The 19,512-nt window shown below is 36.2% G+C and overlaps 1 non-coding gene across 1 annotated transcript; it reads left to right on the top strand.

Moving 5' to 3' along the window:
* The first annotated feature begins 14,907 nt into the window (after window positions 1–14,907).
* TRNAL-AAG (transfer RNA leucine (anticodon AAG)) lies at window positions 14,908–14,988 on the top strand. The gene has a single exon. It is a non-coding gene; the product is annotated as a tRNA-Leu (tRNA).
* Window positions 14,989–19,512: the final 4,524 nt, after the last annotated feature.

Below are 19,512 nucleotides of genomic sequence, written 5' to 3'. Positions count from 1 at the left end.
CTTATCATTTACACTCCACAAGCACTTATATAGCCATGTGTCACCAAGAAAAATGTGGCCACCATTTCAACAAAATCAAGTCGTTTTCCAAATAATTAGATTAGGATTTGCAAATGCTTTTAACACCATTGAGATTTGAGATCCAGGGCCATGTTTGTTTATGTCATATTTCTTGTTTATCTTTTTCCCTATCATCCTTGCCCTACAATTTCTTAGAAAACCATGTTTTTGTCGTGTTGCATATGCACATGATGACCACACTATCTTATTTGGTTCTCGCATTGTGTTTTTAATCAATGACACTTTCCACTTTCGCTGGAAAATTTTATCCTCTTCTTAGAACAACCACATCAATGGTTGCAAAAATGTGTAAAATGCAAAAAGTGCTCAATTTTGCACATTTTAACCCAAAAAACACACACATCAATCTTTGTAAAAATCTGCAAATATACACCATGACTTTGCACAGTTATTGTTCATGTGTAAATGATTTTTTTATTCTTTTTTTTCTTTCTCCTTTATCAAACCACTTCTCTTCCCCAACATTTACAACAACCCAGCACGGCAAAATAAGAAGAAGGAAGAAGAAAATAACCACCCAATCACCAAACCCAACGCCACCAACAAACACCACAACCTAGTATAGAGAATTAACCCAAAATCAATGGAAAAGCAATTAGAAAATCCAACTCAAAATCAAGATAAATCCACTGGAAAACCCAACTCAAAATCAATCAAAACTCACGGGGAAACCCAACCCAAAATGCCCAATCTGCTGCCATTGTTGCCGCTCGATCTACTGTCGTCAGGTCTTCCATTGCTATCGCTGAATCTTCCATTGCTGTCGTCAGTTGGGAGTGGGAGGCGAAGGGTTGTTAGTTGGGGGTGGGAGGTGAAGGGTTGGTGGTGGAGAAGAGAGGGAGGGGCGAAGGAAAGAGGGAGGGCGAAAGCGAGAGGGAGGCCAAATCGGCGGAGGGTTGAGGCCGCGACGGCAGCAAGTTGGATCAGCGACGGCAGTGGGCTGGGTTAGGCGGTTGTGAGGGAGAGAGTGAGGGAAAGAGAGGAACGGGTGAGAGAGCTGAAAAAGTAAAATAGATTTTGAGGGAAAGAGAGAATGGGTATTAATAAATAATAATATTAAAAAATATATATTATTTAATTAGAATAGATTTGTAAAATAGATAAACTGATATGGATATTTTGGAAATGTGGTAGTGTAAAATAGAAAAAGTAGGGGTTGCTTGATGAAAACTAACTATTTCTAACTGTAGGGACACGATTCTCAAACGGCCCAACAATGACGTTGGGCTCGCGCGTGAAGGATCCCTCACAATAAAATTTGTAGAGAGTGGGCTTGAAAGGCTGGCGTTTGGTCACGGGGCGTTTGTCCAAACCGGATTTTTAAGGAACTTAGATAAGGAAAGGCTTCAGCCTGGATTTCTAAGCCCCATAGCTTTATAACTTGATGGATTGGATTATGTCCGAGGAGCCCTTAGTGTTTTTCTCCGGTTACCCGGCGATGGGTTTTTCGTGGTGGTGTACATATATTGTCCGTGCATTCTTATTCCTGGAGTTTTTCCCAGGAAGGGAGATGGGGATCCCCTTTCTAATTAGTTTACCTTTCCTTTTATACTAGCCTACGTTTGCTGTCCCTCGTCCACATGTAGGGTCAACTTTTCCAGGACTGATATTTGTCCCGTAAATCTAATCCCAGAATTGTTGGGGATGGTTAATAAAGCCTAAAAATCAGGTTCTGTTAGGTGCAGAGTCTTATCAGTGAAGGGTATTAAGGACAATTTCCCTGAGATATTTTCTGATCTTTAGGGTTCGCCCGTATGCCACTTTCATCAATGGGACTTTGGGTTTGCCGAGGACCAAGCTGTCCTCGGCTGTATCCCCGAGCCATTTTGAGCTTCTTATCTTTGAGCTTGGGCCATGACCTTCTTCGGCTTGGGCCTGTGGACTCCCCATAAGCAAGCGGGCCGGGCCCATAAATTATTGGGCCCCACAATAGCCCCTCAAAACCCTGTTGTCCAACATCTTAATTGGAAAGGTGGGTTTTGGGTAATATCGAGCCTTTATTGTGGCTCATTCAATTCAGCCCTTGATCGACGTTGGCGACTCTTCATCTCCCCAGGGAATGCACTGGTCTACGAGACGTTTCCCTCAATTTTCGCGCGATGCGTTTATGCCGTTTGGTTATCTGAAGCATGCCTTTAATATCTTCCTTTTACGAGACTCCCCAAATTCAACGGTTTTTGATAGCATGGGGGAGTGAAACGGGTGTATTGATGTTTGCAGATCTCTTGGGAGATCTGCACGCATTAAGTAACCTCCTCTTCGTCCCCTATATAAAGAGAAGAAACAAGAGTTGTTTCTCCCACAGATGAATCCCTTTAAACCCCACAAAATTTGAAACCCTTAGATTCCTTCTAGAGTTTATTCTTGCTCTCCGGCTACACCTTAGCCTGAAATACACTCACCGTAGTATTAAGCAATGAAGGAACCATTCCCTTCCCAGAAACACTATGTTCTAGCGAAGCTTAAAATGGCCCAGTCAGGGCAAAGATGGCGGAGACTCAAGACTCGTCCCGCCATCCTTTTAGCCAAAATCCGAAGCAGGGACTCGTCACGTCACACTTTCGGCGTGGCTGAGCCGAGGAAGCACATCATCATTACCACCCGCTCTTTCACGAGCATATCTAATATGGCGCCAGCGTGTTAGGAGTCAGGAATGGGGCAGGGATTAAGTGCCCCTGCTTCTTCCTCTCTTTGTTCACTGGCGCCCCCCTTTGCCTCTCTCTCTTCTTCTCCTCCTTCCTACTCATGTCTTCCATCTTCTTCATTCATCTCCTCCATCTTCTGCTCATGTCCTCCATCTTCTTTTTCCTCTGCGCTTCTTGATGTCAAGAGCTTGCTGAAGTGCTTCCATGTGTTCCAATTCTTCTTCCTTCTCCTTCATCTTTTTCTAAAGAAGGTTCTTCTCCTGATATGAGCAGTACTGAGGCAGAGATTGGAGAGATTTTGATGGCGAGTTTAAAAGACACCTAATTGTTTATTGATCTGTATTGCGGATGCTATTGTTGCTTTAGCAATTCATTTTTTGTATAGGCTTGTTTAAGCCCTTCTTTGTACGTTGTAATAATTTTTCATATTAATAAAAGTTATTGTTATTCTACTTCGCATGTTCTATTTATATGTTTTAATAAATTTGCAAACACTGCTTGGCACAATAGTATAGCATTTGAATCAATGACAACTAAGGCCAAAATACGTGTTAATAAAAGGATGTCACCATAACTTTAACAGAATTACTTAACATAGCAATGCCGACCAGGGAGGGACGACACTTACCTCAAAATTAACCAAGATGAGGACTGAGTATTCGATATGGTGTAAGAAGTAACTATCCGAGGACATGTCATCCGCAAAACAAACAGTTTCCTTAGGCTATTGAATAGGGGGTCATTTTGCCATCTTAACATACTGGCCTTAACATTTTACAGTATTGGAGCCGAGGACTTTCCCGTCCGAGTAATTGGCCTTCCCATAGGCTTGAGTCCGAGGACCATGCATTGCCTTGGTTCTGTACAAAACTTTTTAGAGTACTTGGTTTCCCCATAGGCTTGAGTCCGAGGACCATGCAATGCCTTGGTTCTGTCCAAAACTTTTTAGAGTACTTGGTTTCCCCATAGGCTTGAGTCTGAGGACCATGCAATACCTTGGTTCTGTCCAAAACTTTTTAGAGTACTTGGTTTCCCCATAGGCTTGAGTCCGAGGACCATGCAATGCCTTGGTTCTGTCCAAAGCTTTTTAGAGTACTTGGTTTCCCCATAGGCTTGAGTCCGAGGACCATGCAATGCCTTGGTTCTGTCCAAAACTTTTTAGAGTACTTGGTTTCCCCATAGGCTTGAGTCCGAGGACCATGCAATGCCTTGGTTCTGTCCAAAACTTTTTAGAGTTCAATTTCTCCCTTTCTTCAGGTATATCGCGAGGCGCCGAGCAGGAGGTTGCCCTCGGCAGCGGCTGTTCCTCGGCGTGGGCCATAGTCCCTGGGCCCTTATGCAGAACGGGCCTGGGCCGCGAGTTCACTAGGCCCACGAATTAAGAGGTATTTATGCAATCTTTGGCCACGCGGTACTTTTTGATGTCCCAGTGTTCGAGGTGCGCCTTTACGAGGCTCCTTTATTCTTGTGGTTGCAGTTGACGTTGGAAGTTGGACCAGAGCCATTTTGTCTGTAGCGTTCCTTGGGACGCTGCGTGAGTTGACAGCCACCACCTTGTCTTTTCAAATAAATAGGAGGGAGAGAGAGAGTTGCTTTATATACACACAGCTCCTTCAGTTTCCTCCCAAATCACAACTCCTACATTCAGTGCTGTCTTCCCCTAACATAACATGTTTGAGGCGAAGGTTGGGAATGAAGAACTCTCTCCGCCACGGAAGCGCCGTATCCTCATGAGACTCGAAATAGTAAGGTATGGGCGCAGGAAGCATAAGTTCAGGAGAATACTCCATTTTGACCGAGGGGAAAGGGTGTTTCTCCCCCTTTTAGTCAAAATCCGAAGCAGGTTCTGTTCATGTCAGAATCTTGGCGTGTCAGAAGAAAGGTTCTCCGTCGTCAGTGCCTCTGCCTTGTGGCAGGCAAATATTTAGAGAAAGCCCCTTAACTTCCGGTTCCCTGCACCTTTCCTTCAACGGTGTCAGGCTCAAGTTGGGTTCTCTCTGCACTCTAGAGCTTCGAGGTTGCGGGCCCCAGGCTGGGTTCTTTTGCTGCCCGAGTTTTGGGCATGTAAAAGCACTGAGGCAGAAGGAGGTCTTGAAACAGTAGCCAACCTCTTTTCTGTGCCACCTCCTCGGCTTTGTTTTATATACTTTTTCTTGTATCTTCCTATTCAGTTACGTAGTGAGTTCTGACATAAGCTAATTCCAGCTTTTCATTGTACGCTGTACTATTTCTTTGTTTTAGTAAAAATAGAAATCTATTTACATGTTTTGAGTACTGATCTTTTGGCAACACTACTTTGTGAATGGGTGTGCTCCATGGGTGTGTTTCTTCAAGAATATTTAGAGCAAGATACCTTGAAACATAATCTAACTAACTCTAATCTACCAATACTACCAGGCATTATATCGATAATTCATAGTAAATCAAACGTAGGAAACTAACCGGGGTAACAGTTGAATATTCTGTGATAAGCGCGTGAATACCGTCCAAGACTGATAATCTCTAAATAATCCATGCGAGCAGTCGACCGGGAAGTAGGGAACTTCGACTGTGTTTTTGTGTACTTGGTTTCCCCATAGGCTTGGGTCCGAGGACCATACAAGGCCTTGGTTCTGTCCAAAACTTGTATGATTTCTTTTTTGTACTTGGTTTCCCCACAGGCTTGGGTCCGAGGGCCATACAAGGCCTTGGTTCTGTCCAAAACTTGTATGAATTCTTTTTTGTACTTGGTTTCCCCAGAGGCTTGGGTCCGAGGACCATACAAGGCCTTGGTTCTGTCCAAAACTTGTATGAATTCTTTTTTGTACTTGGTTTCCCTATAGGCTTGGGTCCGAGGACCATACAAGGCCTTGGTTCTGTCCAAAACTTGTATGAATTCTTTTTTGTACTTGGTTTCCCCATAGGCTTGGGTCCGAGGACCATACAAGGCCTTGGTTCTGTCCAAAACTTGTATGAATTCTTTTTTGTACTTGGTTTCCCCATAGGCTTGGGTCCGAGGACCATGCAAGGCCTTGGTTCTGTCCAAAACTTGTATGAATTCTTTTTTGTACTTGGTTTCCCCATAGGCTTGGGTCCGAGGACCATGCAAGGCCTTGGTTCTGTCCAAAACTTGTAAGATTTCTTTTTAAGTAATTTTTTCTCTATACTCATTTATTTTTCGAAGGTTAACCCCTAGGCCAGGGAGGGGAGAGTTGGCTTGAGGCCGGAAGCCCCTAGAGCTGCCCGCGCCGTTAGCAGTGCAAGGCGTAGCCCCTAGCAGAAGCTTATGTCAGAGCAACAACTGTACGTCGCCGGAGATGGGAAAAACTCGCGAATCTCTGCTTGCTAGAGAGTTGGCTCATGCGCCACCCGTGCCAACGCGCAAGCCTTCCTACAGACGGCGCCAATTGTAGGGACACGATTCTCAAACGGCCCAACAATGACGTTGGGCTCGTGCGTGAAGGATCCCTCACAATAAAATTTGTAGAGAGTGGGCTTGAAAGGCTGGCGTTTGGTCACGGGGCGTTTGTCCAAACCGGATTTTTAAGGAACTTAGATAAGGAAAGGCTTCAGCCTGGATTTCTAAGCCCCATAGCTTTATAACTTGATGGATTGGACTCCTCGGATCATGTCCGAGGAGCCCTTAGTGTTTTTCTCCGGTTACCTGGCGATGGGTTTTTCGTGGTGGTGTACATATATTGTCCGTGCATTCTTATCCCTGGAGTTTTTCCCAGGAAGGGAGATGGGGATCCCCTTTCTAATTAGTTTACCTTTCCTTTTATACTAGCCTACGTTTGCTGTTCCTCGTCCACGTGTAGGGTCAACTTTTCCAGGACTGATATTTGTCCCGTCAATCTAATCCCAGAATTGTTGGGGATGGTTAATAAAGCCTAAAAATCAGGTTCTGTTAGGTGCAGAGTCTTATCAGTGAAGGGTATTAAGGACAATTTCCCTGAGATATTTTCTGATCTTTAGGGTTCGCCCGTATGCCACTTTCATCAATGGGACTTTGGGTCTGCCGAGGACCAAGCTGTCCTCGGCTGTATCCCCGGGCCATTTTGAGCTTCTTATCTTTGAGCTTGGGCCATGACCTTCTTGAGCTTGGGCCATGACCTTCTTCGGCTTGGGCCTGTGGACTCCCCATAAGCAAGCAGGCCGGGCCCATAAATTATTGGGCCCCACACTAACTATTTCTTGTTTATTCTTGCTAATTTTATAGTCAAGATTTCTATTTTTCACAAATTTTTATAATGTAGAATGGATGACAAGAATTCTTGATCCATTGTTAACTTTATTTTTTTAAATATAACTTGCTCTAGTGATAAAATGGGTGGGATGGATTGGGATTGGATACTCCATTAACAAGATTCAAATCTTTTGCCATTTTTTTTAAAGAAATATTTTTTACAAGCTGAACAATTATTGGACATAAAATGTTAGAGATTCAAACTCTATTACATAAAAATTTACAAACGACTGATATGGTGAGTGGTTATTAGTAAATAAAAAAATAATATTAGTGGTGAGCTTAGATGAAAACTAGTAAGAAATTGGTCACAACAATAGTTTGTAAAAATGTTGTAAAATAGTTTGTGGCTGTATATTACTCTTATTAATTGGAGCAATAGAAGAATTTTTTATTAGAATTATTTTGTAAAGACGCGTTTTGGATTCTTGACCCAATGTATGATTGGATCTAAGCCCAATAAGCCCAATACAATGAATTTATAGAGAGTGGGTTAGAAAACTAGGCTCTAATGAATGAGATAACAGTTAGAATGAGTTTTAAAAGATAATCAAACAGGAATGGACTGGAGTTATCTAAGTAAATTTGTCCTCGGCACAATTCAAGGAGGTATGTTTTAGTATATATTGATTGAAAATGGTTACAAATATGGTCCAAGTTGCTATAGTACTTTCTTTTACAAATTTTCGATCCCTTTTTCTTATTGCTTCTTTTTTCTTTTATACTCTTTTTCTATTTTCATCTCCACCTTCCACGTGCAGGCCAGATGGTTAGTCTTGATATTTGTCCCATCAGCACCTTCCTAAAGTCTTTAGGTAGTAGCTGTAAGGCTGAAAGTCATTATTCAAGTATTACTTCCATATTAATGCGGTTAGAGAGTTAGTTGCTGAGCAATTAATGTAGTGGTAGAAGCTTTCTCCTTAGATATTTTAGGACTCTCCTCTATCTTTTGTTTTTGCAATGCTTATTCGTGCCAGCAGAACTTCCTGGAACATCTCATTGGACGACAGACCACCTCTATGGACCTCGGTTTGGGTTGGCCGAGGAGGCACTCATCCTCGGCCTATCCTCTAGGGCCATTGTGATTACAACTAACTTCTTCATTCACTAATATGGGCTCCCTTGACAATGTTTACCCTTCCTCGGATGACTCCTTATCCTCGGTTTCGGCCTAAAGGCCCAATATATTCATAAATAATGAGCTTCTAGCCTAGTACCCCTACATAATTTATTGGCAATCAATTTCCCTTTCTTTTTTCAGTTTTCATTAATTTCACATTTGTACTAATTTTACATATTATATTACTTTGCTTCTCAATGAGTATAATAATTTCATTTGATCCAACGACAATGACTCCAAGAATGTGTACTGTTTGTTTTGTCAAAAAAGTATATCAGCAACAGTGACTTTCAAATTTTATATGGTAATAAAACGCAGTCAGTTATGTAATGGCTAAATTAGTGGAATTTTGATGGAACAAACCCCTTGGGAATAGAGTAATTAATGTGAATTGGTGTTCTTGCACGAATCCCTGTTGTTGGCACCACAGAATAAAAAGATAAGTACTGTTAACTTTTCAGTCTGCAGTTTTAAAATTTTTCTAGATTCCTTGGTCGAGCATGTGTACATGGGAACAGTCTATATATTTGTCTATTTGCGCATATACAGAAGAAGTTTATCCCATGATCCTTGCTTTTACTACTTCAACTACTGCTACTACTATTACTGTTGTTGTTGGTGTTGTCATCATTTTTGGTGTTGCCATGATTTTTTTCTATTGTACAGACAACCCTAACCTTATCTCTTATGCATATATATCATATTTCAATTTGATTAAAATTTCCTGAAGGGACACCCCAGTGTAACTGTCAACACTATCTGCTACTGCTAAATTACCACCCAAATCAGGAGCCAATGAGGAGAACGATTAGTTGGAGAGAGCTGATCGTTTTCCATTCGAAATAGTAGGATTGCATTGCAATAATTCCTTGAATCTAATACGAACATCATATACATATAGGAGTAGCTTTCACCAGTGTTATCATATAGGATTTGCATGCCTAGCTAGCATGGTGATTTGCGATAATTGAATGTGAGACTCACATTTTAGGGAAAGAACCACATGCATTCGATACATGTATCCGATATATTATTACTAGACCAACTTTAACTTCTTTGAACATATAGATAGAATTTGTCTTAGTTCAATGGTGTTCACTGTTCATGTTGGACTGAGATAAAAATGATATTTTAATCCTAATAAATTATATCAACAATTATAAAAAAAAAAAAAAAAAAAAATTGTGTTTATTTAGCGATAGTGTTTTTGTTTTGACATGAATTGATATGGACGGGAACCTATAGCATGCAAAGATAACAAATTAACAATGCGAACATAGGAAACAAGGAAAAGTGTTATATGACAAGGCGCAGCTGAATACTCGCCAAAAAGGAGAAAGAAAAACAAAGCCATGGCAGCTGAGTGGAGCTCTTCTTTTCTTTGATTGAAGAGAAAATTGCAAAAGCTCTCCTACTTCTCCTACAGAGACTTGCTTTAAACCTTTGTCAGAATCACCAAAATACTAGAGGGAATATGCCCCAAAGTCCAATGCAAATGACTTCTCCACCACCAAAGATTTTGCATGAAAAACAAATATAAGTGCCCACTTTCCCATGAATCTTGGTGCTTTTCCTGGCCTCTTTCATTCCCTCTCTCTCTCTCCAAATATATAATGGCCTTTCTTTTGTGTTCCACTTTGTGTGCACTGTCCAAGTAAAGTGACAACCTTTTTTTTTCTTTCTTCATTTCATGGACATGCATGCGGATCATGACATGTTTATTGGATGGCTTGGAAATGTACATCAACCAGGAAATTTCTGCGTAGTTGTTCATGGTTTAATATGATAAACATTACGACTGTCTGAGGTTATGACTTATGACCATGCATTCTTCACCCATGGTTCAGTTTCTACGTGTCAAATTGCACCCCACAGATTCATTTGCTTTAATTTTGACATGTAAATAAACTAATGCATTTGCATTTGGTGCTAACTTGCGGATATGAGCCTAACTTTACTAGAAGAGAAAAAGGTAGAAACTTTCAGTTATAAAGACATATGGTAGATAAATTATATATGCAGGTGGGTTGCCCATTAACCTCCCACTTAGCACTTACAACCTTGACCATATTAAGCCCTCTACTCTCTCTCATGACCATATTAAGACATAAAGTGATTGCTACTCATCTTTTCATTTTTTTTTTTGAATTAATTAGTTAGTTGGTTTTGTTTTTTGGGGTGAGATGCTTCAGTAACAGGAACAAAATGTCATTCACACTCTGATAAACCTAGACTGTAAGTTCTAAATGGATACAAAATAGATATAATTATAACTTTAAAGAACAATGCTACACACAATATTTTTCATAATAAATTTTACACCTTGTTAGTTTTTAGACCCCTGAACACACAATGTTAAACCATATTTTATGGCTAAGTTCTTAATTAGGTCAATTAAATATGCAAGCCTTAGGTTTAACAGTATATCAATCATATTATGTAGTAGCAAATCTAAATAACATAAGATATAATGATCTAAGAAAACGAATGAAACAATTCAGTTTCAAGGTAAAAAAAATCTGAGGGGAATAATCCCAAGAAGAACAATCCACTATATGAAATAGAAGTTTACAATAAAGAATATGAATTTGTAGTAAATTTAACTATGATTATCAAACCTAGCTCTGAAACCCTCAGACTTCTTTGATGTGGATCTACTCCAATATGAACCTCCAGTTCACGCTTTAGATCTTCAATATAGACCTCCAGTCTATGACTATAAGACCACCCCTAAAAGTTTAGATCCAATATCTTTGATGATTGATATGCAGCAACTTCAAATTTACTGGTTTTAATAGTATGTAGATTGGTTTTTTAGTAGTGATTTTGAAAGGAGAAGACATAAAATCTTTTAGATCTCAAAAGAGAAGCTCCAAAATCCCTTCAAAATGTGTCTTAGGGTTTTCTTTATATACTTAGTGAAGTAGATTTGAAACCCTAATAATTTGATAGGTCAATGGGTTGTTGGGCTGAAATTAAAATTATGCAGAAACGCAGTTCGATCGATCGAACCATCTTCTCGATTGGTCGAGCTTGACATATTTCAAAATCCTGAACCTACAACTTTCTTGTTATTGTATTTTGACTTACAACACCTTGAGTATTGTATAATCATACCTATAGACTTAGTAATCTATATCTAAACAAGTTTATGCTCACGGTTTACTAATTGTTCTAAATTTTTAGAACCTAACACACCTTTTGTGTTGCCAAATTATTATGGTTTTTCATCTAAACCCATCACTAACTCTATTTTGTTGTTGGCCATTTATAATATTTCACCTCCACAATTGTGAAAAGATTTGTGAAAAAGATAGTCGTTATAGATTTTTTTGTTTTTGGAAAAACGAGTTCAAATTTATTCGAGTATTTGACTATTTTCTCGAGTTTGTGCAATTCTCCCATCCCGCATAATGGTTATAGACTTTTTAAACTTCCATTCATATGTATGGCAACCGCACCATTTCATTAATTAATGCATTATTGCTATATAATTCCTAAAACAACCAATAATAACATGGCAAACGTTTAATTTGGTAGATCGAAGTGGGCTAGCTATTCGAGTTAGCCAAGAAGCCCATCATTGTACCCCCAACACACCTGATTTATGAAGTACCGCACTACCTAGTGGCTTTCAAGTGAATTTTGTTTTGTACTTCCCTTCCCACTCTAGCTAGGTTTCTAATCAAACAAACCATGATTACTCTTTAGTCACCATGCTAGATATACAAGGACACTTTGTGTTGTCAAGTCTAAGGACAGTAGATGCTGATTCCTCACTAAACCCAGCATATATGCTTTGATAATATATAAAAATTTTACTGCTCTGTGGATGTTATAATCTTTGCTCGTTCATCACCACTTTTTGGTTTCAATAAGTCTACTGCACAATATTCTTTACAATGTTGTTGTAATTGGTGCATTAGTAGTGGATTCGGTGAGACTGAACTGACTGATGTTGTTTCGTTCAATGAAAATGTTTTGTTATATTGTATGATAATATGGATTTACGAATGCATGCTCTTAGGGCATATATTAGTAATTTATTTTAGACAACTTTTTATGAAAAAATAAAAAAATAATTCGCTGTTTTGACCGTATTTTCAAATTCTCATAAAAAACTTTATCAAAATGGATGGTTAACGTGTGCCCTCACACATTAACCAGGCCCATGATGATATTACTTTTTAGCTTTTTCATGTAATTTGTTTATTATTATTTTAGGTTGAGAAGTATAGTTTCTGTGGGATTCTTTGTGGTGTACGTATATATTGTCCAGAAAGTCCAGACACCTTGTTCTTGCCACAACTCTAATGCGATTGACCATAAATAGATAAGAAAAAATAGTTGATTATGCGAAAGTGATTTTTCACTATTTAAAATTGATTATTTTAGTGAATTGTGACAAAAATTATGGTAAATTGATTTTAGAATAATTCATATTTTGGCATCGATTCATCAGGCCAACCATTAGACCAGGGAATTCTCTATGTGAAGTAGTAGGGATGTGCACTAGGATCCATTTTGACGTGAGAGGGAAAACTTAAAAAGGAAAAAAGTTAATAGGTTAAAAAAATTAACTTTCAATGTCAAGCATTGAAAATGTTATTGCATAATGGCACCCAATCTCAATCCGGAACACTAACGGCTCTACTTGTATGTGAGGGTGGTCGACCACCCTCACTTGTCAAAAAAAAAATTTATATATGCAAAAAAAAAATTATATAAAAAATTATTTTAAATTAATATATTCTGGGACTACCCTGACTTGAAAATATTGTATATATATACTTCAAAAAAATATATTATTTACTAATTAACCTATTTTGATCACTTTAATAAAAATGTTGAACACTTTTACTTGAGACTCATAAAAATGTGAGTTCAATAAATATAAGAATAATACTACATTCACAACATTTTCACAATAAATTTTATGTGGTAAGCTATTACTAATTCTAATTTGGGTTCAATATTAACATGTTTTATTTACCAATAACAGGCTAACAACTTGTTGTATAAGATTTGTTATGAAATTGTTGTGGTCACTTTATTATTCTCATATCAGCATTTTCAATTTGTACTTTATCTTTTATTAGTCCATTTTTTTTTATTCTCTTTGTTAAGACAAAAAATTGTAATATTTCATATATTTGCGTGTTTTTTTTTTGGTGACGTTAATATATTCAAATTTTCTTTTTATTAAATTTTGTATAATTTAAGTTTTTTAGTGAGCCCCTTAAAAATAATTCCTAAAGCCGCATTGATCCGGAACCACTTCTTTGAAACCAATAAATCTACTGCACAATATTCTTTACAAAGCTGTTGTAATTGGTGCATTTTAGTAGTGGATTCGGTGAGACCGATGTTCTTTCGTTCAATGAAAATGTTTTGTCATGATCTCAACAAAAAAAAAAAAGTTTTGTCATGATAATATTAGCCTTTAGCTTTTTCAAGTTATTTGTTTATTATTTTTTTGGCTGAGGAGTAGGGGCAGTTTGGTAAGTTAGTTCAAACAACAGGTTTTATTGTTTAAACACTGAAAACTGCGAGTAAAAAAAAAAAAAGACTTTGGTAAGGAATTTCATTTAGGGGTGTTTTAGTTATATTTCTTATTTTAGAATATTTAAATACTGAGTTAAAAAACTTCTACTACTAATTTTCAGTTTTCAAATAATATTACTTAATAATACTTTTGTAAATATTTAGAAAAAAACAAGACATAAGACCTGACATAACAATATCTTTCTCTCACATGCACACCTCATATTTTCCTTTACACTTTTGTAAATATTAAAAAAAATGTGAGTCCCACTTGATAGGACTTAACATAACAACATCTCTCTCTCTCTCACATGCACATCTCATCTTTTTCTTTTTTTATTTTCTCTCCTTTCCTCCCTTCTCTCTCACGTGTACTCCTCTAATAAATATTAATAAAATAATTGTACTTATCAGAAAATCACCACTTAAAAAAAAAATACACATGCCAAACACATAATTATATCACATTTTAAAATATGTTGTTTGAAACACAGTACTAAACACATTTTTTTGCATTATGAGTATTTTAAATACGTACTTTCAAAACACTTTTTAAACCACAATTTTCACATCATTTTGAACAACAATACTTAAAAGCTAGTACCAAAGAAGGCCATAGTTTCTGTGGGAGTCTTAAAAGCCAATTGGGCCATGTCTGCTGACTAGAAAGAGATCTAATTTGATACCATCAAATAGATTCATATCTTAGCTTCAATATGTTTTGTTGATTACTCAAAAAAAAAAAAAAAAAAAAAAAGGTTTGAGTTTAGTGCTTTAATGCGTTGGACTTGACACAGTTTGGTCACATGTCTAAAATCAACCTCACGTCCTCATCGTGCCTAGTCCAGAAGATGCATTTTTTTTTTTTTTTGTCTGCTCCCACCCACCAAAAAATAAAAGAGCTTTATCAGCAGATGCCTTGTGTATGCTAATTAGTAATTATCATGGTTTCATCATCAACCCACAGAATAATTGCAGCAGATGTATTATAAATAACATACGAAATAATTGGAGCTAAATGTTATGGACTAAAAATCGAGCCAATAAAGAAAAAGTGTACATGATGTTGGATCTTCCTATACTAATCTATTTTATGGATAATTGGCAACCAAAAAAGAAAAAAAAAAAAGATTAACATCGTTATGATTTCACTTTTAGGGCAGTCATATAGGTAATATTATTATTATTATTATTATACTTTGTTTGTTGCGGTAAGTAATGTTAGTGGTGGTAAACGTCGGATTTTATGTTTACACTTTATAATAAACTTGCAGCAAGCACTATCAACAAATGTTGAGATGGCCGAGTTGGTCTAAGGCGCCAGATTAAGGTTCTGGTCCGAAAGGGCGTGGGTTCAAATCCCACTCTCAACATCTATATTTTTCTAAAATTTTCGTTTATCCATTTGATTGGAAAACCAAAAATTCCCATTCCTTTTTAAAGCTACTTCATGAAGATTAGAACTGCCAAACTCTCAGTGCCATATTGTATGAAACAGAAATTAAAAACGTTTTCTTTTTGGAGATTGAGTAGTGCAAGGTTTAAAATTTTGAAATTAAAAACGTTTTCTTTTTGGAGAGGAGTAGTGCAAGGTTGAAATGGATCAAAAATTGAGTCCTTTGCCAACATTCACTACCCACCTGTATTATTCTTCTTATCAATAATTGAGTCCTTACAAGTACATTTGTGTAACCAGAAAATGTTAAACTAGAAAGTGAACTCTAACAAGAAAAACCCATCTTCAGCCATAATAAAATTGGGGGATCACTACCTTTACTGCATCTCAGTCATGTTTTTCTTTCGTTCAAATTTTTTTTTTTTTTGGGGTCCAAGCTTCGCTAGATTTCACATGCTCCCATTTTACGTAATCTGGGTCAATAGACTTGGGCTGAGTCTGAAGATAGGAGCCCACATTCTTTGGGTCAGGTGAGTCACTTTTATGCTCAAGCTGACCCTTTAAACTTGCTTGGGCTGCTAAACTTGGTTATATTGTCTTCACTTGATTGACCCCGCCCAACCAAATCCACTCAAATTATTGTGCAAGTTAAGAAGTCTAAGGTCCAAAAGAAAAACCTAGTATGCTTGCTATTCCAAGTGGAGAAGTCTAAGCCCAACTGCCAAACGCAAAATAATTACACAATAAGTCAACAATACTCACAAATATAAACAAAGTCTCTCTTTTTGATAAACCACATAAACAAAGTCTCTCGTAAACACAAACTATCTCACAAACATCACACAAACAAACTCACAATCCCAAAGCCTCAATACACTCAAATACTCAATAGCTCTCTCACACTCATACAATGAATGAGCACTCAAACTATTTTTTGAAGAAACTCACTTCATGTTCTTTTAATAGTTTTCTCCTCTCCATGGGGAGGACCCTTGATAAAAGCCACTAAATCATTTGTAGACAATGAAAACTATGTACTTTCTCTAATCCTAGATTGGACATTTCAGAGAATACGACTTGTTTTTCTCAATAAATAAATAAATAAATGAGGAAGAAGGAGACAGGATCGGCTTTAGCATATAGGTAACTAAGGCAGCCGCCTAAGGCCCCCAAATAAAAGAAGGTCTCATCTTATATTATATTATATTTTCATTAAGACTTATTTACCCTTTAACTTACATTAAAAAAAAAATTAAAATTAGCTAGTAAAATGCATTGAATATTAAAAAGGCACTATAATTCATAACACAAAAGTCTAGTCAACTTTTTAATTTTTAAACAATAAATAAAGAGTGTATAGACTCTAAACATCATCACGTGACATCAATTTGTGACTTTATTTTTAAAGTTTTTTATTTTTTATTTTTTATAAATATTTTAATTTGTTTTGTTTTTCCCATTTCCATTAGGACTTTAAAAAATATATATTTCAAGTAATTTATTTGATTTGTAATTGTAAGGACACGTTTTGCTTCCCAAACCCAAAAATGAAAAGGACAAAGGCCCAAAGAGCCCAATACAATGAATTTGTAAAGAGTGGACTGCAAACTGGACTTCAATGAGTTGGACAACAATTACAGTAGGTTAAATGATGCTTGAAAATAAGAATAAACTGTTATAGGCAAGGAAAATCCTCCTCGGCAAAGTCCAAGAAAAGTAGTTCTTATATATTTCTCTTAGACTTAAGGACAATTACAATTCTTGAGTGTACAGTGTTTTTTCTTTCTTCTCCAGATTTTCTAATCCCCCCCTGTAATGGGGTTTTTCTTCTTTATATTTCCCTTCTTTACTTTATCTCAGCCCTCCACGTGTAGATCAAATTGTTGGTTCTGATCCTTGTCCCATCAGCCCTTTCTTGAAATCTTTGTGGGTAGCTGTAAGATTGAATGTTACTGTTCAAGTATCATTTCCACATTAATGTAGTCAGAGAGTTAGCTGTAGAGCATTCAATGTGAAGGTAGCAGCTTTCTCCTAGATATTTCTCAACTTTCCTTTGTTTTATTTCCTTTTAGTGCTTATATCCTTACCAGTATGATCGTCTGGTGTGTTGTTCTTAATGAAAGGTCAAACCTTTGACCTCTACTCTGCTTAGCCAAGGAGGTGTTTCTCCTCGGACTACACTCTCAATCCTTTACGATCAGACATCTTCCATAGCCCACCAATTTGTATGTCCTTGTTAGTGTTTGCTTGTCCTCGAACACGGCCCATGGCCAAATATATATCTCTGGGCCCTTTATCCCTACAGTAATGTTTAAGTATATTTTCATTAGTTACCTTTGAGAATAATATCTTTTTTGTATTAGTTCTAATTTATTTAGTTATATGATAAATAAATTTTAAATTATGCAAGATTCGAGTATAAAGTGATCACATCATTTAGTAAAGTTACAATCTTACTTTTGATTGTTCTATACCTAAAAATTTTATTTTAGTTAAATTATAATTTTCTATTATAAATCATGTTTCATTTACTTATAAATATTTTTTTAAATTATAAATGTTTACTAGAAAATATCCATTTAGATATTAAAAACTATAAAATAAAAAAAGAAAAAAGAAAAAAGAAGAAGGCAAAACTAGAAAAACAAATTTAATCTCAAAAGGAATCTATAGATAAATTTGTTATTTATATTAAACAAGACAACAAAAAATTTGAGTAAAAGTATAACAAATAAATAAGAAATCTATTAAAAATATTTAGAAGAGAATAATGAAAATAGTTTTAATTAAATAAAAATTATTTACTAAATATTTAAATATTATAAATAAAATAAAAAGCTCCACTTAAAGTTTTCGCTTTAAGCATCCGTTTGTGATGAGCTAAAAAATTCAGTTTATCTACACTTTTAGCTTATTTTTGCTACTATTCATATATCTCACTATACTTTTTGATATTATTTATTGGTTTCATTGTACTATTCAACTTATTTTTTAACCTATTTTTTACACTTTCAACAAAAAAATTTCAATTTCAACTAAATAAACTATTTTCAAATGAACACTAAGCCCCCATTGAACTACCCTAGGAGGAGATGGTTCATAAAATAACTTTACACTAGTTTCGATGACCTCCTAAGCAGTCAAAGAAGAAAAAAAAAGAAAGAAAAAGAATTGTCCACTAAGTACTTTAATCAAAATACAAATCGTGTGGCCAAGAACATGTGGTGGCTAATGCATTTCAACTAAAGACAATTAAATTTTGGAGATGCATTCTTACGTAAAATAGTTAAATGTTTACTGTAGTCTACTAAAGATAAAGATCTTTAGATTATTAAACTAAACTTGTGGTTTGGATTGATTTATACCAACCTTTGAGTCCATGGTCAACGGCTGAGATTGTGCCCTAAACACCAAAATTTAGCACTAAAACAAAGGGGTTTTCTTAAAACTAAAACTTAATTACATGTTACTCTATTAAATAAATCTGGGGACATACCAACTTCACAACATATTGAAGTGATCCATTGTAAGTGGTGGACACTTTTTGCCCATCAATTTTTTTTTTTTTTTCATTGCTCACAATTGATTATTTTAGCAAATTGTAAATTAGGTGTGTCCATAATATTATTATACCCTATTACTATAATCTAAGTTTGAGGAAATTATACATATGATATTTCCATAAATAAGTAAATTGTCATTTTAAAGAATATCATATGTTATTGTTGTTTTGTAATACCATGTGGGGGCACTAAACCTTACGTACTCTTATTTATACCCTATTTTGAGTTTTTCGCAATACACAATTCTTAATAGCAAAGACTGGATTTTTTCGCTGTGCATATATAGGCTGTTAGCCCAAACCGAACCACGTTAACTCTCTCTCTCTCTCTCTCTCTCTCTCTCTCTCTATATATATATATGTATATATATATAAGCTTACGTATGAGTTGAGGTCATGTTTGGCTGAAAGAAAAACACAACTACAACAACCACGACTATAAAAAATTAAATGGCAGATATTCTTTGTGAAGATATTTTAAATTCTAAATTCTTTATAGAAATTTTAATTCACCATATGGAAAGAATAGCTATGTATATATAAGCTTACGTATGAGTTGAGGTCATGTTTGGCTGAAAGAAAAACACAACTACAACAACCACGACTATGAACAATTAAATGGCAGATATTCTTTGTGAAGATATTTTAAATTCTAAATTCTTTACAGAAATTTTAATTCACCATATGGAAAGAATAGCCATAATATATAAGCTTACGTCTTATGAGTTGAGGTCATGTTTGGCTGAAAGAAAAGCACAACTACAACAACCACGACTATAAACAATTAAATGGCAGATATTCTTTGTGAAGATATTTTAAATTCTAAATTCTTTACAGAAATTTTAATTCACCGTGTGGAAAAGAATAGCTATATATATAGGTTAAAGGAAAATCCACACATAAAGTGACTGTATCATTGGAAAGAACCAGAGAATGACC

Source organism: Quercus robur, chromosome 1, assembly GCF_932294415.1.
Source record: "Quercus robur chromosome 1, dhQueRobu3.1, whole genome shotgun sequence".
Classification (NCBI taxonomy): domain Eukaryota; kingdom Viridiplantae; phylum Streptophyta; class Magnoliopsida; order Fagales; family Fagaceae; genus Quercus; species Quercus robur.
Note: the sequence above shows the minus strand (reverse complement) of the source record. Positions and strands in the feature narration are given on the sequence as shown.